The sequence below is a fragment of the Sus scrofa genome, chromosome 7, assembly GCF_054392235.1.
Source record: "Sus scrofa isolate SSC_HxYL_T2T_F1_AM1 chromosome 7, Sscrofa_HxYL_maternal_Yorkshire_Landrace_v2.0, whole genome shotgun sequence".
Classification (NCBI taxonomy): domain Eukaryota; kingdom Metazoa; phylum Chordata; class Mammalia; order Artiodactyla; family Suidae; genus Sus; species Sus scrofa.
Genome location: NC_139389.1, coordinates 116,646,301 through 116,672,726, shown reverse-complemented (window position 1 = coordinate 116,672,726; position 26,426 = coordinate 116,646,301). Strand labels below are relative to the sequence as shown.

Here is a 26,426-nt window from a genome sequence, read left to right as displayed (position 1 = left end):
CATCCCCTTACTTTAACAAAGCACACATACTAAAACTGTATCTGTGTTGATAAAAGGAAGATACAGTATTTAGAAACATCAATGATTACAGGTCTCTCACCTTATTTTTTCAGTAGCAGCCCTCATCCACCAAAATCAAAATTGTTCTCTTTGTGTTTCCTTTGCTGGGTACTGAAGATTAATGTGGCATGTATTTTATTTTATACATATGAGTAACTCAAGTAAATCAAAATTTTATAAAGTACTTTAATAAGGTAGTTTTTTAAAGCTGTTAACCAAATAAAGCAAACAGCAAGATATCTTCTCCAAAACTATGATCAACTCTGCCTTATCTTTATTTTAATTATTATTGTTGTTATTGCCACTATCATTGCTTTTAAGACCTCTTGTGGCCTCTGAGTTGATTTATCCCAGGATACAGTTATTAATTTACATGGAGAAAATTCTGGGAAGTTCTATTTTAAATATATCTGAACACCATGTTTGGTGGTGCCAGCCAAGGAAGATCACAGGAATGTCATGTCTTAGAGATAAGACTGGCAGAACTGAAGCAGGAATTTCCCTCGCTATATATGTCTTATTTGATCACCTATTTCTTTCTTCACCTTCAGTTTCCTGGTATATTTCACTTTTGTTACTGGCATTTGCACAGCCAATAACTGCCTTGGAAGATGGCCTTGGTATTGTCATAAGGATAATATATTTTCACAAGGATGAGTTCTACTTGGAACAATTTATCCAGTGGATTAGACTCTCCTGCATCAGTGCTCAGCAGGTCTTCCTGCTGCAACTATCTGCTAGTCTAAGATTTATTAGGTTCTACTCAAGGCACTTTTCACCAGGTATATTTTATTTTGCAGGCTTCCTGATGTTCTGCAGGGAGAGTATAGTGATTTGTAAATGTTATGTCATATTTGCTGATACCTTTTAAGTGTGCATGTTTTTATAAGAAATTAAATGAATTTCTAGTGTTGCTTCATTAACTTTCCTCAAAATTTTACAACGTACATATTAGAACAAAAACAAAAGGAAAAAAAAAAAAAGATAATACAAAAAAATCTACACCAAGAAAACACGCAACTGAAGAAGTACTATGGTCATTCCCTGGATCCTTTCTGACTCAGTGTTGAACTGACATAAGTGGCTCTATCTTTCAGGATGTATCTTCTAAAACCAGCCATCTCGGTACCTCAATTTAGCCAAGGAGGCATAACTGCTTTCTGCTACTGCTAGTCTCTAAGAGCCTTCTTCATCCTTTCCTGTTGGGTCCCTCAGAAAAAGTCTTTTGCAGCACCTGAGTTTGAATCTTTTTCCTCAGGGGACTTTGACTGAGGCACATGATGCAGGTCTAAGGGTCTTGAGTGACTGGAAGGTTATCAGTAATCAGTATCTCAGGATGAGCCATTAGCCAAAACAAAAAACAAAAACAAAAACAACAACAGCAAAATAGAATTCCCCTGTGGCTCTGTGGGTTAAGGAGCTGACATTGTCACTGCAGTGGCTTGGGTCCCTGCTGTGGCTGGGGTTCCTGCTGTGGCTCGGGTTCAATCCCTGGCCTGGGAAATTCCACATGTCATGAGCGTGGCCCCTCCATTCCCCTTCCCCCAAAAAGATGAGCTGTTAGCTTGTAATTTTTTTTTTTTTTACATTCTTTAAATAAAAGAATGTAAAATCCATTCATCCAAAGTGTAGAGTGATATGAGAATTGTGCATTTTAGGTGTGTATGCCTAAGCAGTAGGAGAGTAAATAAACTCTTAAGAGCCTGTGCTAAGGAAAAAAATATATATATTTTCCTTTGTATTTACTGGTTTCATGAAATGAATAAGGTTTTAGAGTTTGACATATTATTCATTTACATAGCTCACAGTATAAAGTAGTCTTTGGTACGTACAACTCCCATTCTCAAGTTACTTCTTTACAACTAAACTTACTCCCCCAGCATAGACACTGACTAGCTAACAACAGAATATGAATTGTTTGGACTTAAAATTTTTCTTTTATTTACAAACATAAACATAATCTTGAGAGAGACTCAGATCATTCATTAGACTTTTATGATTTGTTTTTGCAATTTTCTTCTATAGGACAAAAATGCTTTGGTCAACCACTACACAAAACTTAGGGATATGAATTCTATCATAATCTACTATATAAACAGCACAACAGAGTTGCTTAGTGTTCAACGTAAATGGTCATACATCTATGAAGGTCCTGATGGCAATCATGCTGTCCCTGACATTAGACCAACTAACACCGAAGAAGCAACGATCAATGTCCATTTACTGAATTGCAAAATTCAGCTTCAGATTTTCATCTCTAGTTCTGATTTATTCAATTTAATCCATTAAATCATTTTCTTTACCATGTAAATGCACTAGTTCTTTTATGGAAATCATTTTCCAGGGCAGAGGTCAGCCAGTGTTTTTTTCAAAGGACCAGATAAATATCTTAGGCATGTAAGCCATATGGTTTTTGTCTCAGCTACTTAAAACTGCTGTTGTAGCATGAAAGCAGCCATAGACAACACACAGAAAAGTAAAGATGTGTTCCTCCAAAACCTCTATTTTTACAACTAGGCAGTTGGCCTGTAGCCTGTAAACAATAGTTTGCCCTTCACTGATGTAGTGAAAAACTCTGTATTTGGGCATGTAAAATAAAGCATCATTAATACCATTTTTTCTCTTGTCAACCTGGTTGTGTTTGTTTACATATATATATATATCTCGGTGAGGCTTCTCTGGACAACTTACATGGAAGTTGACCTCCCTTCAGCTTTTTTGTGTTATTATATTCTTTTCACAATATGTATCCCTATATACCATATATTATTTCCTTCTTGTGTTTTTATTTGTATAATGACTCTCTCTCCTACTACAATATAACCTCCAAGAGGGCAGGCATTTTGTGCACTGAAAGAATGAAGTGACTAAATGTGACTCTAAGTTTAATTCTGTGGCTGGAACACTGTGGTGAGATGTTTTGTTTTAATAGTATGCTCCCATGTAAAAGTTTATTCCTCCTAAGCCATTATTCTGCAAGGCTATCTTGCTTATTTTCCCACTACAGTTTTTACATTTAAAACTAAATCTGAGAGCAGAAGTAAATTATAAAATCATCTCTCCAGAATAGGAAAGTGATTTTTTTAGTAAGATCACTTTGAATTCCAATAAATTTCAAATTTTGGTTGAATGTATAAATAAAATGCTGAAGTGCTATGGTCTTAAGCAGAATTTTAAGTTATTTTTTCAGTCTTTGTTATTCCAGTTTTTCCACTGAATTTAGTGTCTGGTACTATAATAAAAATGAGAGTTAAAATTAAGTAGTAACTAGTTTGTAAATCGCCACAGTCTTTCTTCCATTGACATATTTACTTTTGCTTTCAACTCTCTTAATATTAGCACTAGAAACTACAGGAAAAAAAAAAGAAAACATATAACTAAAATAATATTGAAACCAAACAATACACATTCTCTCAGTAGAGAATTTAACTGACTAATTCCTGAGCAGGAGACCTTGGAATTCTGTTGCTCATCCGCTGTCACCTGTTATATGAAGACTGGAAAGCTATAAGTCTATCTATTGATGTACTAATGTTATTTTAATTTCTTTCAGGAAGTTAATTAACATTCTTGTAATAGTACAATGACTCTTCATGTAAAAAAAACAGGGCAGAGAAAATGTATTAGCGTTTTTTAAATTCTTTTTCATTTAGGGTGAAAATAAAGAGATGTTTGGAGTAACATAAAAGTAGAGGGAAAAATTAATTACCAAAAGGCAATTAATACAGTAGAAATATATAAAAATTCTGAACTTAAATGTACCTTACTACATGGTAAAAATTATACGGAGGAGAAATAAACACATAAAATAATTATATCAGAAGATTATTATACTCCTCAATTTGAAACTGATGGAATAAACAACCCAAATCTTTGCAGGTTAAATTATTTCAATAGTAATGTATATAATTTATATATATATATAGAGAGAGAGAGAGAGAGAGAGAAAGAGAGAGAGAGAGCCTTTTAAACATCGTTAAGTAAAACATTATCTCACCCATATTTTGGAGACTATCTCAAAAGAACTAAAAACAAATACCAATAAGAAAGAAATACACCTACTATGTAAGAACAAAGATAACCTTTCAAAAACTAAAAATTGGAAACTAAAAATTCTACTTCTAAATGATTACATATTTTTTAAGCATACTGAAAATTACATGACATTAACGATTAAACCACAAAAAATGCACAAGACATCAAAACTAGCAGGATGTAGGACTACTATCCATCATGAAGGGAACTTTCCTTACCTTTACACACAACCAAAAAGTGGTCAAATTACAAGAAACAACTGTTTTCAAATAGTGGGACAATGGGGAGAACAGGCCTATGATCCTCAAGAGAACAGAAACCAAGTGAGCTTTACATTTGCTCTGGCATTTTGCCTGGAAGGAACTTCTGGACCAAGACTTAGAAGTGAAGAAGGCCAAGAAATAGCAACAATAACAACAACAACAACAACAAAAAAGACAAAAGACAAAAAAAAAAAAAAAAAGGAGTTCCCGTCGTGGCGCAGTGGTTAACGAATCCGACTAGGAGCCATGAGGTTGCGGGTTCGATCCCTGCCCTTGCTCAGTGGGTTAACGATCCGGCGTTGCCGTGAGCAGTGGTGTAGGTTGCAGACGCGGCTCGGATCCCGCGTTGCTGTGGCTCTGGCGTAGGCCGGTGGCTACAGCTCCAATTCAACCCCTAGCCTGGGAACCTCCATATGCCGTGGGAGCGGCCCAAGAAATAGCAACAATAACAACAACAACAACAACAAAAAAGACAAAAGACAAAAAAAAAAAAAAAAAAAAAAAAAAGAAGTGAAGAAGGCAAGCAGAGAATGATGGGATTACTGATTTGAAGAGGCATATTTATCAGGATTTAAGGAGGCTGAGGCACAGGGAGTCTGCAAGGCAAAGACTTAACTCCTGAAATCTTTATTGGATCCCCTTGAATTTTTTTACTTCATACTAATCTGTTCATGGAAAGGTGAAACTCTAGGCAAATTAACAAATGCAGGCTGCTGTGAGTGAACGATTCTCAGAACTAACAAAAGGTTGAGATATCCAAAGTCCAAGTAGCCAGACTATAGAAGTCCCATTCAACATTCAGGGCAATGAGTAGGAACTGCATAAGGGTCAAAACTAGACTACCCCTAGCACTTCAATCTTGCCCTAAAAGAAGCTTAAAACCAAGTTTTGAAAGGATCAATCCTGCCAAAATAAACTTCACTTTTTAAAGGAGGATAATAAATCTCATATACTTAAGCATGAATCAATCCTTATGTCAGAAAGCCACTAAAAAATTACTCAGCAGGAGTTCCCATCGTAGCTTAGTGGAAACAAATCTGACCAGCATTCATGAGGACACCGGTTTGATCCCTGGCCTCGCTCAGTGCGTTGAGGATCCGGAGTTGCAGTGAGCTGTGGTATAGGCCAGTGGCTAGAGTTCCAATTTGACCCCTATCCTGAGAACCTCCATATGCCATGGGTGTGGCCCTAAAAAAAAAAAAAAAAAATTACTAGGCATTATGAAGCAGCACCAAATACAACCCAAATGAAGCAGAGAAAATTGACCAATAGAAATACCCCCAGAAACAGCAAAGGTGATTAGATTGAGCAGAAAAGAATTTTAAAACAATTATAAATACATTTAAGATTTAAAGAAATCAGGAGTTCCCGTTCATATAAATTTAAGAAAACTCACTAGAAACTGAAAAGCCGTACCTTAAACAATTTCAGAATATACCAAAGAAAGCTTCTTAATTCATTATGTAACTGAGCAGGGCCTTGTGGGTCTCCTGGGCACAAAAGCCTGTCTGTGTCCCCCATTTCTTGTTCTTAGGAACTGGGCCTCATTCTGCCACCACAGCCTTCCCTGAGTTCTAACAGGCAGCTTCAGACGGTTGTTGGTCAGGGAAGGAAGGGGATGCAAAGGCAAGGGAGGAATGGTCAAGAAACAAGTACAGCCTTGGGCAGGAGCCTGGTTCCCTCTCAAAGGATACACATAATGACACAGGCATCTTATACACCTAAGATAAGTTATATTCCTTATGTCCCTTTCAGAACGAATGCTTTAAAACCGAACAGCTTAGAGTCCATCCTTAGCCTTCTCCCTGGCTTAAATTAACTGCACCCTAAATACAATCACCCTTAAGCTAAAAATTAGGACCCTGAGCCCAGCTGCTTGTGGGTTAAACACATGATGATGTTCGGGAACTTTCCTAGTTTAATTTCTGATCAATATGCCCTTGTCACAAGTACTGTTATTCTAGGCAGTAACCCAGAAGACCACCACCAGGAGAATGAGGAGAACTGCTGAGTTGGGCTTTGTTGACTAAAATTTCCCCAAGAAAGAAGAATGCATGTTTGTCCCAATCCTTATTTCTATCTGAAATCCTGTTTTTCTCCTTTTTACTATAAAACACCCTGCCATTCTTCCCAATGGAGGGTTCGGTCTTTAGGGCATTAGCCTGTTGTACCCTCCTTTTCTTGGCAAAGCAATAAAAGCTACCTTTTTCTCCTTCACCCAGAACTCTGTCTCTGTGTTTCTATTCGGCACTGGTGAACAGAGGCTGAGTTTCGGCAACAATTATATGAAAGGATGAATAAAATACAATTATCGGTCTACTTCTATAAACACTTCAGCTCCATCATTAAATACCTATAGTATCTTGGGTAAGTTACTTAACCTCTGAGTGTCTATTTTACCATCTATAAAAGTGCTTATAAAACCTACTGAGGATAGACAAATCACAGTCTGAAGGCTCATCTCCCCACTGAATCAGCAGAAATGATGAAGTCCAAGTTAGTTCAATGGAAAAACCAGACCCAACCTAAATCTCCCTTCCTAACAAGGCCACATCCTCCACAGCCTTGATTAGGGAACTTTCACTATTTCAGATGCACACCCAAGTTCCTTGGTGGCATCATTAAAAATACAGACCAGACATAGTTTCTACTGGAATCTTGACCATGGTACATGCAGCCTGGCTTTGTCAAGAGTACACATATCTCTCCATGGTATACTGTAAGCAGGGATTCCATGTGTATTCTGCTGATTCTCTGCTTATTAGTTTGTTTGTTCCCCCAAGAAATACTTTTTTCAATTGAAGTGTTTGATGAGAGTGTGGTGTGAGCCTATTGCCCATTGTGAGCTAATTGCCAATATGCTAACTGTAAACCATAAAGAAAATATTAATTGTATTATTAAATTTTATTAGCTATTATTAGTTATATCTTACTGTGACAGACCCCATTCTATTTTGCCACACCAAAAGAATGACCTCAGATTCCTTTTTAAAAGAGTAATTCTTCTCGTCTTTTATATCTTTCCATTTACCTTTTCTTTCTATTCACTTTTTCATGTTATATAAAATTATTTTAATTCTGGGTTCAAAATTTCAGAATCCTATACACTGATATGTAACTTAAAACAGAAATGGACACACAGGGCTGAATATTACCCAACTTAAGCAAGAACAAATTTCCCTACGTTATTACTTTGTCCTTCTCTGACAGTGCAAGCCCTGAGATATATGTTTGCACTATGTTTTCTGTCTGCCTTGGATTGTTATAATGAGTTGAGCTGTCAGTGGTGAGTATGTACCAAAAGGACTATGAATATGTAGAACGCAGCAAGATAAGATGAACCTGAGTATATAATGTTGACTCCAAGGACACTGTATTCCTGACTTACACTATATTACTAGTATTATGAAGCAATATTCATTTTTCAAAGGTTTCTTCATTGATTTTCATGAACCCTTCCTAGTGCAAGTATATAAAAGATGTTGATCTTGCTTGTTGCTGACTTCAATCATAATTATAAAGTAGGGCAAAGGGGAAAAGACATGTATGGAGCACTATTAGTTACTTTCCACATGTTTTTCCATTGTCCTAGTTTTTCTTTTAGAGCTTTGTCCTTCACAACCTTATACTAACCAAGTTTTTAGCTGATGCTCCATTCAGCATCCAGAGAAGCAGCTGATGTTAATGAAATCATTTTGCTACATCGAAATTTATTTGTCCCTCATTCTCTCTGAAGTTTAAATGGTAAAGAACTACTAATAAACATTTTTTTTAGAGCTCAACAATTTATAAAGAATTGTCACATAGTATTTTAATTGATCTACTGTATGACTCTGATAAACTCCTAAGAAGACATTAAGGTTGACTATGAGAGCAACAATTTACACTTTTAACTGGAGCTTTTTGAAAAATCAAAGTGGCTATATATTAAAGGGAACATTTGGGGGAAGGGTTATGCATGCATTGGCAAGGCATTTTTATTAGGGCTAGCTCAATCTGAATTACATTTTGTCAGGACAATGGAGAAGGACAGGATTCCCCACTACTCTGCATTTCTTTGCTATGAAAGGGAAGAGGTAAACTTTTCTGAGAACCAATAACTCTTAGATCTTCAGAGTTATTCTTTTCAAGTTTTATTTAACAACTTTATGGAATTGATGAGCTTTAAAAGTATACAAAGAATACATAGCAATACTGATTTCACTAAATGCTCTGTAGTTTTAATGCTTCTGATTTCCTGCCTATAAACACTCAGAGAATCCCTCATGGGAACTGGAAAGATGGAACCACAAAGATTTTACTCCTTTTCAATGTCAAATGAAAATGAGAAATCTGAAAAATCCATGTACCTGACAACATTTCTTACTGCCCAACAAATCATTGCTTCTTGACTTACAATTCTGAGAGACGTTAAGCCTTTGCCATTTTTGTCTTTCTAATTTAAACAATTCAAGTCTGAACCTCAAGAAGGAGTTATTAAACCAGGTCCCTCTATATAGATATCCTTTGCAGGCTTTACTGACCTTCATAGAATATTTTGCAGTTTGACTTTAGCCAAATAACAATTCTATCCTGCTTCCAAAGGGCTGATAAGCACTTAATATTTGGAAAAACAAGATAAAAAAGAAGACTTTGCTCCTACTAGCTACCTTTTCCTACCATCCAAACCTGTTTCTACCTGCACAAATACAAGTAAAAAGGATTATTAATCATATATTAGCAAACTATTAGTAACACTAGGCCGTCTTTCTATTGGTTAACATAGTTGTTTGTCCAAGTGCTACTCGGAATAGTCTATGAGAACAAATATCAACTCATTACAATATTTGTGTTCTTGTCTCTGTTCCACCCCATCCACCTTGTGTAGACTGTAAGAAACTCACAGTTCCAGATTGTTTTAGTTGCATCTGTTTCCCAAAAAATTAGCATAAGAATAAAATCCATTAAATGAATAAATAGATGGTTGAATATGACCTTTCTAGAGTCAGATTTTTAAAAGTATCTAAATTGTTTGGCACTTCCCCTGTGGCTCACATCATGACTACTCAGCATTGCCTCTGCAGTGACTTTGGTTCAATCCCTGGCCCAGGAATTTCCATATGTGGCAGGTGCATCCACATGTTAAGAAAAAAAAAATTAAAAAATAAATTACTTGCTGAAAATGAAATTAATGTGCATATTTCATTACCTGGATAGACTCTGAAAATCAAACTAGAATATATTTTCTTTTTTTATATTCTTTTTTTTAGTTTTATTTTTCAGCCACACCCAGAGCAAATGGAAGTTCGTAGACCAGGGATCAAATTTGAGCCAGACCTGTCACCTAGGACAGTTGTAGCAAGGCCAGATCCTGAACTCACTGCACTGGGCTGGGGATAAAACAGGTGCCTGCAGAGAGACAAGCCAGATCATTAACCTACTGTACCATAGCAGGAACTCCTAGAATATATATTCTTAAGGGAAGATGTATGTGTCTGTTTTGTTTGGGGGTTTATTTCACACAATTAGAACAGGGTGTAGTAAGCACATAGTAAGACTCAAAAATACAAATGATAAATAAATTTATCTACATTAAAAGAGATGGTCAGTTAGATTTCTTCACATTATGAATACATAATGATACATATGCATAAATGGATGTGTGTGCATAAATTCATGATGTGCCCATGAATCCGTCATGTAAGATGCCAGTGCATTGGAAAATGGAGCTATTTCTTTTTGAAAAACAGGTAGCTATGACCACACATGAAAAATTCATTAGACCATTCATTATCCAGTTGAAATTACTACAAATATTGAAAAGGGTGGTAACAGAAATATATTTTAAGTCTGACTTAACGATAACATTAAAAGTTAGCAATATGGAATTCCAACTATGGCTCAGTGGTGAAGAAACCAACTAGTACCTATGAGGACATGGGTTTGATCCCTGGCCTCACTCAGTGGGTTAAGGATCCATCTGGCATTATCATGAGCTGCAGTGTAGGTGGCAAATGTGGCTCAGATCCCGTGTTGCTGTGGCTATAGCATAGGCTAGCAGCTACAGCTCCAATTCGACCCCTAGACTGGGAACTGCCATATGCCATGGGTGCAGCTCTAAAAAGACAAAAAAAAAAAAAGTTGTTAGTAATATTTTATTTTACTATTCTATAATACTTTTAACTTTTCAAAGTACCTGTATAAACTCTTTTGGTAGATATTCAGAACAATACTTGGGGCAACAAAGCCAGATATAACTTTATATAGTGTAATGATGAAAATACTAAAATGCTAAAATGAAAATACTTCTGCCACTTGGTTTGACCATTGACCCAGGTTATGTCAGAAACCTCAAACCAGGACCCAGATTCCATGTTTCTTTAGACTTTTTTTCTATCAAATAATTAAACTATTTGAAAAATACTACAGAAAAGAATATTTTGAAGATACAAATTTAATTAATAAGCAGAGCATGGGGACAAAGCATTAAATTACTGTAAGGGAGTTTTGTATTTGTTTTGTTTTTTTTTTCCTGCTTGTAATACAGAAGCCCAACCATAAAGCACTTCTTAATGTATTACCATTCATTAATACATTAACAAGTATTTTTGAGAGTCTACACTGTCCCAGCAGCATTCAAGTGTTAGGAAATATAGTGGGATATTTATCTTGGGGATAACAAGAGAGTTCAAACCCCTCTTCTCATGGATTACATTCCAAAGTGTTAGGAACAATAAGCTAAGAAATAAGTAATTCTAGAAAATGATAAGTGCTGTGAATGACATAATACAGAACAGAAACTGTAAATGGTGTAGTGTGTGTGGGGTGTGTGTGTGTGTGTGTGTATGGGTACGTGTGTGCACATGTGCCCATACGTGCAAACTGCAAATAGTATCATCATAAGGGGAGTGAAGAGCTAACATCAGAGCTGTAGTGAGGATGTGTACTTAGGCAGATCATTTAAATAACATTTAACTACACTTCTGCAAATAAATTTAGGGAGAAAGCTCAAATATGTTAAAGACACACAAATGCATAATTTGATATGTTATGGTTAATGGTCAATTTAAATTGGTTTTACTGACTTTAGTACAATTTTAACATTGATACATACAGATATATTTAGTTTATTCAATACACTATGGATTTTGCTCTCAAAATTTATTTATTAATTCCTTGTACCTGCTTCGCCATTATTAGAGATCTGTTGATTTTAATTGTCTTGTCAGCAAAAGAGCTGGCAAAAAGAACTGAAACAATTTTCTGCATTAGCTGAATAACTATTTTGAGCAAAATAATTGACTTTCAATGTTAGTAGCTAGATGTATGTATTTCAGCTTGTTAGCTTTGTTGATTAATTTAAATAATCTAAATATTTTTCCTTACATGATGTTCTCTCGGTTGGTAGCAAACCACCTTGATATTTTGATATGAGCCTTTGACTGCGCTCAGCAGGGCAGTTTTCATGTGGGATTTCTTACATGATTAAAGTCAGATGCTTGGCTGAGCTGGATATCCAAGATGGTTCAGTCACATGGCTAGTGGAAGACAATGACTGTTACCTGGGTGTTCATGTAGGAATACTGACCAGAGCACCTGTACATGGCCTCTCCATGTGACCTTGGCTGCTCATAGTAGAGAGACGGGTTTTTCAAGAGAGATGACCCCAAAAACAATGCCAAGCGATCCAGTTAGAAACCTCAAGACTTTGGATTTGGCCTTGGAAATCCTCAAATATCACCACAATCTATTTTTTGTTTCTGAATTCAAGGGGCAACCCTGAGTCAAGAAGAATAAAGCACAGGAGAGCAGAAATACTGAGAAGAATGATTGACCAGATGGTTGTTCTTGGAAACCAGATACCATAAATGGTCTTCTACCCATACATTAAAAATTCTAAGAGTTCCTGTGGCGCAGTGGAAACGAGTCTGACTAGGAACCATGTATGGTATACAATGGTTGTGCAATCTTATTTTTAATTTTCCCAATGCTATGGTTGACTATCAGATTAACACGTAATCTGGAGTTCCCATGGTGGCTCAGCAGAAACAAACTTGATTAGTATCCATGAAGGCGTGGGTTCAGTACCTGGTCTTGCTCAGTGGGTTAAAGATCCAGCATTGCCATGAGTTGTGGTGCAGGTCACAGATGTGGCTCGGGTCCCATATTGCTGTGGCTGTGGTATAGGCCAACAGCTACAGCTCTGATTTGACCCCTAGCCTGAAAATTTCCATTTGCCATAGGTGTGCTCCCCCCAAAAAAAGACAAAAAAACCCCCAAAACATGTAATCTAATTTATCTGTGTGTGTGTGTGTGTGTGTGTGTGTGTCTTTTTGCCTTTTCTAGGGCCACACCGGTGGCATATGGAGGTTCCCAGGCTAGGGGTCCAAATCAGAGCTGTAGCCACCGGCCTATGCCAGAGCCACAGCAATGAGGGATCAGAGCCACGTCTGCAACCTATACCATAACTCACGGCAATGCCAGACCCTCAACCCACTGAGCAAGGCCAGGGATTGAATCCGCAACCTCATGGTTCCTAGTTGGATTCGCTAACCACTGTGCCACAATGGGAACTCCCTCTAATTTATCTTAAAGAGAGGCTATACTCTATATTACAATCTAAGATACAGAGACTCACATTACATTTGTGAGTGGATGAAAGTATACACATACTTAACATACATATAATCTTAAGATACATATAATCATCAGAGTGTATATTTCATGTAAATGATATTTTCCTTCTTAATCATTAGCAAATAAATCTTACCTTAATTATTACACTTAAATATTTTCAAGTCTAGAATTTCTCAATGATACTACTTAAAAATTGCTGTTTAAACCATAGAAAGTTGTAAAAAGGAAGCAAAGAACCTCTTCAGAAGATACATATTAAGTAATATTTATAAATAAGTCAGTGATTTTTGACTTTCTTTATTACACATTGGATTTCTGGCTTTAGTCTTGTCCACTAATATATTTGTTTTATTTCATCCAACAGCAAATTTATCAAATATTGCTCTCATCCAAAATAAATGTCCTTGAATTACGGTACCTACGAAATTTTCAGTAATGCCTTTCTTTCCTTTTGCTTTCCTAACAAAGTCACTTCTGTCATGGAAAATTATGCTGATTATCTTCCATTGTACCTGTGTTGATGTGTTTCTGAAAGATGATTTACCAAGATTGTGTGACAGTTCAGGGAATAATTTCTGGGTGGGATTTCTGTTTAAATGTTACAGACCCCATCTGGAAATTCAGGTAGCTCATAACACATATGAAATTGAATCTGTTAATTTAAATTAACTTAAGAGAAAATGTTCTCCAAACATGTAGGCTCCAATTTTCCCAGAATTGTCTGTGAACCAAGAAGATGGCAATTTGGGTTACTCTGTATCCTTAACCACTAAAATTGAATCTGAATTAACTTGCAGATAACAGCTCACCATTGCTCAACTGATGATTTCAAAGTTGAACATGAGCCTTACAGTAGAGAGTTATTGCTTAAATTGTCCTAAAATAAACCAGACAGCAGGAACACATTTGGGCCAAATTTACTCTCATTACCTTAAAAGAAGAAAGAAAAACTGAAGCTCATTTTACATACTGTTATCGACTTTTCTAAGCTAATGTTTTCTTTTAAATCTCATCAATAAGACTTGCTGAAAGGATTTGTTGTGTGCTTCAGTAGGGGAATGCAAACTGCTCTGTTTATCTGTCTCCTATGCCTGAGAAGGAGAAGGAAGGTAGAGGAAATTTTCAGATGGAAGTGTACTTATCCAAAAACTCACAGAAAAAAAGCAATAAGAATATTCTTCCTTCCTCCTTCCCATCAGTAAATATTGATTGATGAGACAGTAAATCAAGCATTATGTTAAGACCAAGTAAGGAGATGGTACCAGTAACATGGAGAATACATATCAGTCAGCATAGTAGGACAAGAGATCTGAGTCTCTATGAACAAAAAAAGAATCAAAAGAACCACATACCAGTGGTCAGAAATCTGAGTGACTAAAGAAGATGCAGATAATTAATATTCTTAAGATAAGAATCAGAAAGTCAGAAAGACCAAATAAACTAGAAAAGGCCTCGTGAGCTGAGAGTGAAATATGGAGAACAAATGCATCGTGATGGCAAAGAGAAAATCACCTCTATATTCCTTATATTCCAGAGATCCAATTACTTTGCTGGCACATAAACTAGGTATCTGATAAATATGTATTATCTTGGATTACCACACAGAAATCTCTCACATTTCTTTCCATACACTAACAATGAAAGATTAGAAAGATAAATTAAGGAAACAATCCCATTTACCATCACAACAAAAAGAATATCTAGGAAAAAACTTACCTAAGGAGGCAAAAGACCTAGACTCTGAAAACTATAAGATGCTGATGAAAGAAATAGAAGACAACACAAATATATAGAAAAATACACCATGCTCTTGGATTACAGGAATCAATATTGTCAAAATGACTACACTCCTCAAGGCAATCTATAGGTTCAATGTAATCCCTATCAATGCCCTATGGCATTTTTCACAGAACTAGAACAAAAAAATTTCAAATGTGTATGGAAACACAAAAAAACCCAGATAGCCAAAACAATGTTGAAAAAGAAAAATGGAGCTAGAAGAATCAGGCTCCCTAGCTTCCAACTATACTACAAAGCCAAGCTACAGTCATAAAAAAGCATCGTTTGGCATAAAAACAGTGAGATAGATCAGTCAAACAGGATAGAAAGCCCAGAAATAAACATACACACCTACAGTCAACTAATCTATGACAAACAAGGCAAGAATAAAAAACGGAGAAAAGACAATCTTTTCAATAAGTGATTCTGGGAAAACTTTACAGCTACATAAAAAGAATGAACATACTTTAACACCATACTCAAAAATGAGCTCAGGAGTTCCCATCGTGGCTCAGTGGTTAACGAATCCAACTAGGAACCATGAGGTTGTGGGTTTGATCCCTGGCCTTGCTCAGTGGGTTAAGGATCCGTCATTGCTGTGAGCTGCGATGAAGGTCACAGATGCAGTTTGGGTCCCACGTTGCTGAGGTTGTGGTGTAGGGCGGCGGCTACAGCTCCAATTTGACCCCTAGCCTGGGAACCTCCATATGCCATGGGTGTGGCCCTAGAAAAGGCAAAAAGACCAAAAAAAAAAGCTCAAAATGGATTAATGGCCTAAATATTAGACCTGTGTATTTTTATGCTAGGTTTGATGAAGGGAAAACAGCTGGGGAGGAATATGACAGGTTAAGGAATATGGCAGCAAACTGGGACAAACTTAGCAAGGCCTGTTTGTTAGGATTGTTGGTACCCTTTTGTTTTTGGAAGGAAGAATGAGAGGGCCTCTCTCTCAGGAGGATTTTAAGACCTGTTCAAAGAAGGATGAGGGGAATAGAAGGGCAGAGTGATTATCCTTCTCCTGCCATTTTCTCAAACTCCTTCATCTTAAAATATTCAGTATGCCAAGATGCCATGTCTGGGGGTGGAATGTCCTGAATCCCATTAAGTTCAATCTCTCCTCCCTACTTCAGCAGTCTCAAATAAAATCTCCCTTATATATTTAACTTGTTCAATACAATACTTATTTAACAAGATGAATTATCTCAGCCTTTCTAACAAGGAAAAACAGAAAATTGCATTATTGGCAATAGTTTATATTTGAGGGAACACAAGACTGGATCAAAGGCTCTGCTTCTCAAATTGTTCATTTATAAGGTGGAGTAGCTGCAAGGGTTAGAATTAGGAATATTCATTAATATTTATGGAATGATTATTGTGTATCATGCTTTTTTTTTAAGTGGTTTACATACATTAACTTATTTCATGTCCCAATAAGCCATGAGTAGCTAAATTATCACTCCCATTTTAAAAATGAAGAAATTAAAAGCAGAGAGAGGTTAAGTCATTTGCATATCCCAAGACTACTAGAAAGTGGTAGAGCCAGGATGAGAAAGCAGTGATTCTAACACAGAAACCAATGTCTTTATCAAGCTGGGCAGCATCTCTATAGGTGAGGAGTATCCAGACCCAGCAAACAGGATGTAGCATATAAGGCACAATCAAAAAGTTTATCATTGCTATCATCATTTACTATTTCACTAATACGCAGATAACATGTCGTTCTTATATAAATATTTCAATAAAATATAAGAATAGATTATTTGAGGTGGTATTTATAAGATAGGAAGCTATCTGTTTTATATATATATAATATTATTCCAAATATCATTTACTTATCATATTGGCCTGGTAAATATCATCTGACTAGGCAAGAAGCTCAGATTTAGAACAAGTGGGTATAGGAATGGCAGTGTTCCAAAGTCATAGGAAGCTAGAATATCCCATCTTACACAGGATATCTGACAGAATTATCAAAATATAGCACCCATTCCTAAAAGGAAGAGTAACAAGGTATGAGCCAAGAGAATGTGAAGGAAGAGGTTAGGCTGGAGATGGGAATGGAAAACAGAATCAACACCTACATCAAGTAGAGGCTACTTTTCCCCCTTTTTCACTGTATCATTACACTAATCTGTGACATTAGAAATAAATGGAATTCCCCCCTACATGCCTCCGTGCAATAAAAATAAGATATATCAGGATTAGGAAATCTTTGGATATAAAACTGACGATCAAAATCTCACAAGGAAGCCACAGGATTTTTGTGGATGCCTTCCTGCAATAAAGGGGTATGATATTCTTCAGTCATGAAAAATGGAGACCTTTCTTCATGCAAATATCATACTCTCATTTCATATACATTCAAGTGCATGAAAATAAAGGTTATTTTAAATCTATTAGAAAAAGAATTTTAAAAGGTAGCAGAATTTCAATAGCGCCTAAAACAGATAGGCTGTTTTACAGGGCTACTTGAATGTTTCACAGCCAAAAAAAGCTGCTGTTTATATTCCTATTTTACTCTTTGTGAAGACCTCATATTGACAAACAAATAAGACCATGACAAATCTATTCTTATAGCAACATGCTTAACTCTTTGTCAGACTTCTTGTTGGAAAATCCCTTTTATCATTTAAGGACTAACATTGACACTTTCTGAAATCAGCTTATTGTTTTAATCTGCTACAAATAAAGTCCAATATTGTTTTTCTGATGAGGGGACTGTGTTGGCTTGTTAATCAGACAATTGCTATTTCCCATTTTTACATATGCATAGAAGCTTTGCCGGCTTGACCTATTAAAACTGAGAACCAGAGAAAAGGAAATATACTCTGGTATGCAAATATTTCAAATGTTTTTTAAATTACCTACTGCATTCTTCAGCTAAAGGTGAATGGAATCTGGTAATTATTTTTATGGATATGTATGTTTGCTTAGCAAGTGTTATTTCCAAAGGTTAATTATTTACATAACTTCCCTGAGTTATGTCTCCTGCTGACTTGGGATATATCTAAGTACAACTTAAACTCAAAAAAAATCTAAATCTGCCTTTCTGTAGTATCCAAGAGTTATGTGGTTAATTAAAAAGGAACCAACTAGAATTTATTCAAATTTTTCATGAATATCTGATGAACTATCTCCAGATATTTGGAGAATCAGCTCTTACTTAAAATGTTGACTCTATCCTGCAGATAAGATTTTAGACAATCTTGGAAAGTAAAGACTCTACTTTTCCAAAGCATATAACACATTTAATTTGGATTACTATATATAAGATTATTATATAGAAGAAAATCTAGATATAGCTTAAGTTTTTTGTTCATTTAGTTATGACTTGTCTTAGAGTAGCTATTATATCAGCCATTCATTATACTTCCTTCCATTAAATATTACATATTCTCTTCATGTGGTAGATCAACCCTAGGCCCCTCTTAACCCCAACACCTCCTGGTATTAGTTGTGGTATTATTCTCCTCCCACTGAACATGGGTGAGACCAGTAACTTGGTTCTAATCAGTGAAATACAGCAAAGATGATTAGATGTCATCCCTGTGATTACATCACATAAAATGGCATCTTGCTAGCAATCCCTACCTAAAGACTCAAACTCAATCTAGGAATTCTTCTTTACGGCTTGATGAAGTAAGTAAACATGTGGAAGAAACCCAAGTGCCAATGAAATGTGAGCAGCCTCTAGGAGATGGAGGTGGCTGACCTTCAGCCAATGGCCAGCAAGAAGTTGGGGTCTTCAATCCTATCACTTCAAGGAAATTAACTGTGCCAAAAATCTGAGTAAGCTTGGAAGTAGATTTTTCTCTAATTGAGCTTCCCTATAAAAACTCAGGCCAATCACCACCTTGATTATATCCTTGTCAGAATGAAAGCAGAGGATCCAGTTAAACTTTATCTGGACTCCTTATTTACAAAAGTTTTTTTATATAATAATTGCATTGTTTCATATCACTACATTGTAAAAATTTGTTACGTACCAATATTAACCTAACACATTTCATTTTTTGCTATTAAATGAACATTCAAACATCAAAGTACCAAATTCAAAAATTTATACTTGGGAGTTCCCATCATGGCTCAGTGGTAATGAACCAGACTAGCATCCTTGAGGATGCAGGTTCAATCCCTGGCCACACTCAGTGGGTTAGGGATCTGGAGATGCCATGAGCTGTAGTGCAGGTCACAGACGTGGGCTCAGATCCCATGTTGCTGTGTCTGTGTTGTAGGCCAGCAGCTATAGCTCCAATTCAACCCGTAGCCTGCAAACTTCCATATGCCATGGGCACAGCCCTAAAAAAGACAAAAACAAAAACAAATTTAAAAAAAAGTATACTGCATATAATAAAAATGATATAAAGAATAAAGAGCATTATGATGAAAACTGTCTTTCTCATAAGCAATTCATGCATTCATGAAGATTCCATTTCCTCATAATTTTTGCTGAACATATGTACTTTAAAGATTGAGTTAAGAAATATAGTGTAGGAGTTCCCGTGGTGGCGCAGTGGTTAACGAATCCGACTAGGAACCATGAGGTTGCGGGTTCGGTCCCTGCCCTTGCTCAGTGGGTTAACGATCCGGCGTTGCCGTGAGCTGTGGTGTAGGTTGCAGACGCAGCTCGGATCCCGCGTTGCTGTGGTTCTGGCGTAGGCCGGTGGCTACAGCTCCGATTCAACCCCTAGCCTGGGAACCTCCATATGCCGCGGGAGCGGCCCAAGAAATAGCAACAACAACAACAAAAGACAAAAAAAAAAAAAAAAAAAAAAAAAAAAAGAAATATAGTGTAAATGCTTAATTTTTCATTGTTTTAAATCCATCAGTGAGACTAGGATTTTATTTGTTCAACTGAAATTTGACTATCCTTTCTTCGGTTAATGATCTTTTTATATTATTTGCCCAGTGTTACTTAGTAACTTATCATTTTCTTATCAATTTACAGAAATTATTAACATACCACTAGCAATATATTGTTTCCCACAAATGTTTAACTTTTTTTCTGATTTTCTGATTTTTTTTTTGACTAAGTTTTAGATATCTGTTCCTCTGGAAAAATGTTTAAACGTAATACAATAAAATTTGTAAAGCTTTCTCTTTAGGTAATTCTGAAGTAAATTTTTTATAAAATAGTATTTACCAAGTATGTGTGTCACATATACTGATTTTTTTTCCTTCTTATTTACTTCTTTGATAATGCTGAGGATGACCCACTAAATTGATTTTTTCATAGTTTTGAAGGTAAAAATAAATTCTTATTCTTTCAATGAATACCATATATATTTAGCATAAATCCACTACACAGACAAATCTTTACGTTAACTATTTTTCCTCTTGAAATATTAAAAAAACACACACAATTTCAGAGTATTAGAAATACAAGAGAGCTCTACTGACTTCTGGTTGATTGACATAACGGTTCTATGTTGTGTTCTGTATTTATATAAATTACATACTATCATTATTTTATATAGTAAATAACATATCCATATGCATATTATTAGCTCTGTTCATTATTCAATGTATAGTCACTGACTTATCATCTTGGATCATTTTCTTTTTTTTAGGTAAACATTTTTATTTCCTTATTACCTTCAAGAATTGATGAGAATATCAGATGATGTGCAAAGATAAATGACTGATGGAATGATAACTTATTAATCAATGTTTCTTCTCTATCCCACTTCAAAATTAATGAAGCATTAGTGATAATAAGATATAAAATTTAAGATCTACACCTCAAGAGAGAGGTATAGATCTTAAACTTAGGCTTTTTCAGAGTCCAAACATTCCTAAAATGTTAAAAACAGCCAGTAGGATTTATGATATCAAAGCAATATGATGATCAATTTGACAAAATCTAGTAAATTTGAAGATGTAGTAGAATTTAGCTTCAACCTACATTCCTACACACATACGTATGTATATATACCCAGCCTTCTAAAAAGCTTGTACTTGTGTCCAAGGAGATGTACATGACATTATTTATTGCAGCACTGACCACAAGAATGAAAAATTAAGGAAAAAAAACAAAATACGTATTAACAGAGGAATAAATAAATAATTTAAGCATATTTATATGGGAAATACAGCAATAAAATGAATGAGCTACAAGTATTGTGTTAGTCTGAGTAACACTACATGCTATATACAATAGCTCAAATACTCTATAGATTTCTTTACTCACATGTATTTCTCATCAGCTGTCAGTTTTACTTCAAATGGCATTTTAGAGAGTAGGCTTTTTCCATTTTGTGGTTCCATTATCCTCTAGGGTTTTGTCATCATTTTCATCCTGCAAGAAGAAGTGGAAAGATGTCAGGAAGTACACTTGTTATTTAAAATTAACTGACCAGAAATATACCATCATTTCCATTCAAATTTCATTACACAGGACTCAATCATATGGCCACACCTATAATTTAAGAAAGCTGTAAAATGGAGTCTATGTGACCTCTCCCCATCAAAATGGATTTTTTTAAAAAATTCATAACTAGATAGTTTTTGTCACTTGTACTGAAATGTATTAGTCATATAAACATAATACTGAGTGAAAAAAGAGCAAGTTTAAAAAGGATATGACTGTTATAAAAAACTTACATAAAATTCAAATGCATACAGTGCAAACCATACAATGTTGAGGAAGCATGCTGATGTAATAAAAATATAAAGAAAGACATAGAAATGGTAAATCTCAAATTCAGGAGAGTAGTTATTTTGTGAGTAAGTAAAGGGAATATGTTTGGCGTACATAAGGGACACCAACTTTACTTATAATTTTCTAGTTCTTAAAAAATGTATATGAATGTTTACATACTATATTTAAAACTGTATGTTTAAAAGAAATCTGAAAAACCATGATTCCTTATGAGAGAAGATGTAAGACATATAAGGCAACCAGCTATCTATATTATCCTACTCAGCAGGTTGAATGGATGGGTGAAAAGTTGAAACTGAGACTGTACAATGCTAACATACCTCAGAGCACTACTTAGTATTTGTATTTAGATGATAAAAAATAATAAATATATTTGAGTGATAATAAATACCTATAGAACTGGGAATAAAATGAAAAACATGAAGCCTTTTTAAAATCTAGTTGCACACCTCTAAGAAATGCTTCCTTCCTCTTTAAGCTCAAGTTTCATAAGCCTTATGACCTCTACTCTAAGACATGCTAAAATATGCCTATCGGCTCTGATCAATTAAAAAAAAAAAAAAAAAAAAAAAAAAAACAGTTAGAAAAACAAGCAGGATTGATTATCTTGAATTCCACTAAGGAGAGTTAGGAATTTTACCACCTTAGTGAAAATTTATTCTGTTGACTTTGTAGGGGATCAAAAAAGCCTCCTTAAAATATGTCACTTTTGCATGAGGATTATTTTGAGCCAAAGGCAACCGGCCCTCCCTTGACAACCTAGAATAACTTGAATTGGGGATTTTTCCCAGAAAAGTTATTACTGGAGATGATTTAAGTTGCCCCATCTATATGGCAGGCCAAACATATACTTAGTGAACATGTGCTCTTCTGAACATCCTGCAAATGACCCTCCTATACTGAGAAGCCCCAGGGCCCTAACCCACTCCTTAGCTCAGGATGGCAAGTATATTTCATTTTACCTTCTTGTCTCTGAACAGTTCATTTATGTAGAATTCTAAAATGTACAAAATTATATTTTATGATAATCTGTCTTATTTCAATTTAATTCTGAGACCAGTCAGAAGAACATAAAGGGTAGGAGAAAGTTTTCTTCCTTCCTGACAACTTCTTCGGCTTTTCTCTGCTTGATAATTAAGTTTCCATGGTAAGAATGACTTAAAGTCTCTCCTAGTATACTATACTCTCTTATTGTACTTTCTTCTGAAGTATTGATAACTTTATATCAGTATTCCTAAAGTATGTCTTAGCAAGATATCTAATTACCTTTAAAATTCTTTAAGTAACCAATTAATCTTTATTTTGTGCATTATAATATTATGGAGATATTAAGCACTTACCAGCACTCAATTATTGCCAAATACTTAGGTTTAAAAATCTGCTTCTTGGACAAAAATTTAGCAACATCAGAAGCTCCACAACTGTTTGTCATAATTGGAAGTGAAAACAAGTACTAATGGCTAATCAGAGAGAGCCATTTATAATACTCATCATAAAAATTCAAAGGAAAGAAGTCATTAAGGAAAACTTCCCAGAGGAGAAGAGAATTTGTGTTGGAATTTATAGTCTACATTGGATTTCAATACCAAGGCAAGACAAAAGAATGACTGTGCAAGTCATTTCAAAATAATATTTACTTAGAATGTATGTCCTTGATAAAAACCACAAACATCTATGTTACATGTGAAGATGGGCAAGTACTGAGAATTATCCTATTTCTTCTTTATCTATTGAATAATTATACAGATATATTATCTATTGAATAATTATACAGATATATTTCCTTCTACATATATTTTATATTTATTTAATTTTTATTAAGTTACAGTTGGTTTACAATGTTGCGACATTTCTGCTGATAGCAAAGTGACCCAGGCATTACATATATATTCTTTTTCTCATATTATCTCATATTATCTTCCATCATGAGGTTGGATATACTTCCCTTTGCTATACAGTTAAACCTCACTGCTTATCCATCCTAAATTTGATAGTTTTCATCTACTAAAACCAAACTCCTAGTCCACCCCACTCCCTCCACCCTCCCCCTTGGCAACCACAAGTCTGTTCTCTATGTCTACAGCTCTATTTCTGTTTTATAGATAGGTTCATTTGTGCCATATTTTAGATACCACATATAAGTGATATATGATACTTGTCTTTCTCTTTCTGACTTACTTCACTTAGTATGAGAATCTCTAGTTGCATCTATGTTGCTGCAAATGGCATTATTTCATTCTTTTTTATGGTTGAGTAGTATTTCATTGTATATATATGTGTGTGTGTGTGTATATATATATATATACACACAAATTATTAAATTGTTAAACTGTGAATGTTGTTCTTAAGGCTAGCGATGTATCATGCATTATTAAAGAATATTTCTTTTAGGTCACCCAAATTTATATCAAGTATGATAAATGAAATCTAAGAATGGAACAACATAAAGATATTAAAACAAGTAATTATATGAGTAGTTAATAGTAATAGTAAATATTGATTTGACATATTGAAATAATTTTATTTTTCCACCTCTGGTACATAAGGCCCACAAAGGCATAACTTTCATTAAGTGGTGTCTGGTCATATTTCCAGGACCTTGGATAGTTCCTGACGTACAGTTCAATGTAGTTAAAAGAATACATTTGTCACTTACATACATTTTCACTTTTGTAATTATAACATAATATATACTTATTTATATAAGAATATATATTGAAAAAAATTTCTCAAGTTAAAAATATTAAATGTACTACTTAGCTCCATTCAAATTTTATATTTATATACCTCAATAATAAGCCAGAATAAGAAGCAATATAAATCAAGACTAATTATTTATTCTTATGTACATCTGATTAATTTAGCAATTAGTGTTTACCAGTTAATATCTCCTTTAACTGACATTAAAGGAAAACAAATCTTAATTTGGCAATATCTGTCTTAAGACACTGAATAAATTAAAGCAATGCTTATTTTAATCTCCAAATAACACAACACCATATTTAACACATAAAAGTTTATTCCTCACTCATTTTAAATCCATTCATAAGTGTGGTAATCTCCTGTTCCATGTAGTTGCCAGCATTCAGCATACCAAGCTGCCAGCAGTTCTGCCATCTTCATCATGTACCTCCCTAGTTTCCCAGATGTTGCCAGCTAGCCACCAGAAGACAGAAGAGATTTAACATGGAGTTGTTTATCAGCCAAACCTGAAACCGGCATATACCCCTTCTACTTACTCTGCATTAACTGGAACTCTGCACATGGCCACACTTACTCATAAGGATTCTGGGAAATGTTACCTATTTGTCCATAAGAGCAAATCACTTTGGTGCCCACTTAGCAGCCTCTCCCATAGACTCAATCATATGATCTCATCACTCCACGTGAAGATAGGGATTTAATTTAGAGGGAAGTAAGCAAAGGACTGAGGTAAAGGATTATGTATTTTGACAAAGGAACATGTTGAAATTGGCTGAAAAGTGCAGAGCTAGATGTAGCCTTGGGCTTTAGGAAGGAGTTCTCAAAACAGTCATAAAATCTGCATCCATCAATGTCTTTTAAATCAAGGATTCTTTCTGAATGTGGGGTGAGAAACTATAAGGATAAAGACAACTCCTTGGGTCTGGACCAGGAATTGTCAGACTTTATTCCAATTAATACAGTGACAGTATTCAGCCTTTTCATAATGTGTGATTCAATATATGAAAGGAAAAGTTATGACAAAGAGGTGTGATAAACATTAAACTGGCACAGAAAAAATGTCCAGAAATACAGGGAACTGACAGTCACCTCAGGTATAAATTCTCACCCAATTTAATGAGTATCAAGGAATGAGACATTTGAACTACGATCCTTATATGATGTTGTAAAATAAGTTTAATCATTTAATAGCTTAATGTTTTTCAAAGGACACTGTGAAATATCTGGGAGGCAAAAAATATATATACATATACACATTTTCAAAATATGCCTTATAAGGGGTAAAAAAAGTTTCCCTTCTCTTCTAGATTCTTTGGTTGGTCTAACAATTAAATTGACCTAAGACAGATTAACAGGAGAAAACAAGAGAAATCAAAAGGCAGGAGCTTATACAACATCCAGAGCTGAGAAAAGGAGGGAATTTGGGGGATACGAAGGAGAGGAAAGCCATTAACAGTAAGGCAGAGGTATTTAGAAAACAAATGTTCCTCTTGTGCAAATGTGTTTCTTGGGTTAAAAGGTATCTCTGGTAATAGCTCTCTTCCTGGTACAGGGCCCCTTCCCAATGTAACTTTTGCTAGTTAAGGTGGTGGATAAAGAGCTTTTCCTGAATCAGTTGGGTTTTGATTGTCTTTAGCTCAAAATAATCCTTATGTCATAAGTGGCACATTTGGGGGTGACAAATTTTACTCCCCTTGAGCCTCGCTGTTTATGTGAATTCTTGAAAGGTTGTAGAGTAATACAATTTTTAAAAAATAAAACCAAAGGTAATAGGGATGGAGTAGACACAGGTATTTTTAGAAGTCCCAATAAAGGACCACAACTTACGGGTTATTGGGAGATCACTGAAAGTAAATAAATTGCTCAAAAAAGCCAACAGAACAAGGCAGGTTTGCTTCATTAGTGGAGCCTTGAAAACTGCCTCAGGTCGTTGGTGGGGGATGGATGAGGCCTGCACTCCTATTCAGACCAAGGGCAAGAGTTTGAGGACCACCCTTCTGCTGATTTGAATATACACCTACACACCTTACGGATACTGAGAAGCTACTACTCCCAGAAAGGAGAGGTGGGCTTTTCCAACCCCCACTCCCCTTAGATGATAAAATTGTAGCCCACCGGATCCTGGGGGCAGAGCTTCCGTGCCTGCCTGCTTGCATCTCTCACAAGTATCCTATCTTAATAAATATATTTCTCGCCCATCACTTTGTCTCTTGCTGAATTCCTTCTGCGTGGAGACATGAAGAACCTGAACTTCAGTGAGTCCAAACACAAGGTGACTGATTCTAATTTAAAACCATGGGTTGAAGTCC

The 26,426-nt window shown here is 35.4% G+C and overlaps 1 long non-coding RNA gene across 7 annotated transcripts in view; it reads right to left on the bottom strand.

Annotated features, from left to right (window-relative positions):
* LOC110261728 (uncharacterized) overlaps positions 1 to 26,426 on the bottom strand; it is a 222,793-nt gene that overhangs the window by 173,894 nt on the left and 22,473 nt on the right. For all 7 annotated transcript variants that reach the window (XR_014811493.1, XR_014811492.1, XR_014811495.1 and 4 more), the window contains exon 2: positions 20,944 to 21,051. This is a non-coding gene — a long non-coding RNA (uncharacterized LOC110261728). The remainder of the gene's footprint in view (positions 1 to 20,943; positions 21,052 to 26,426) is intronic.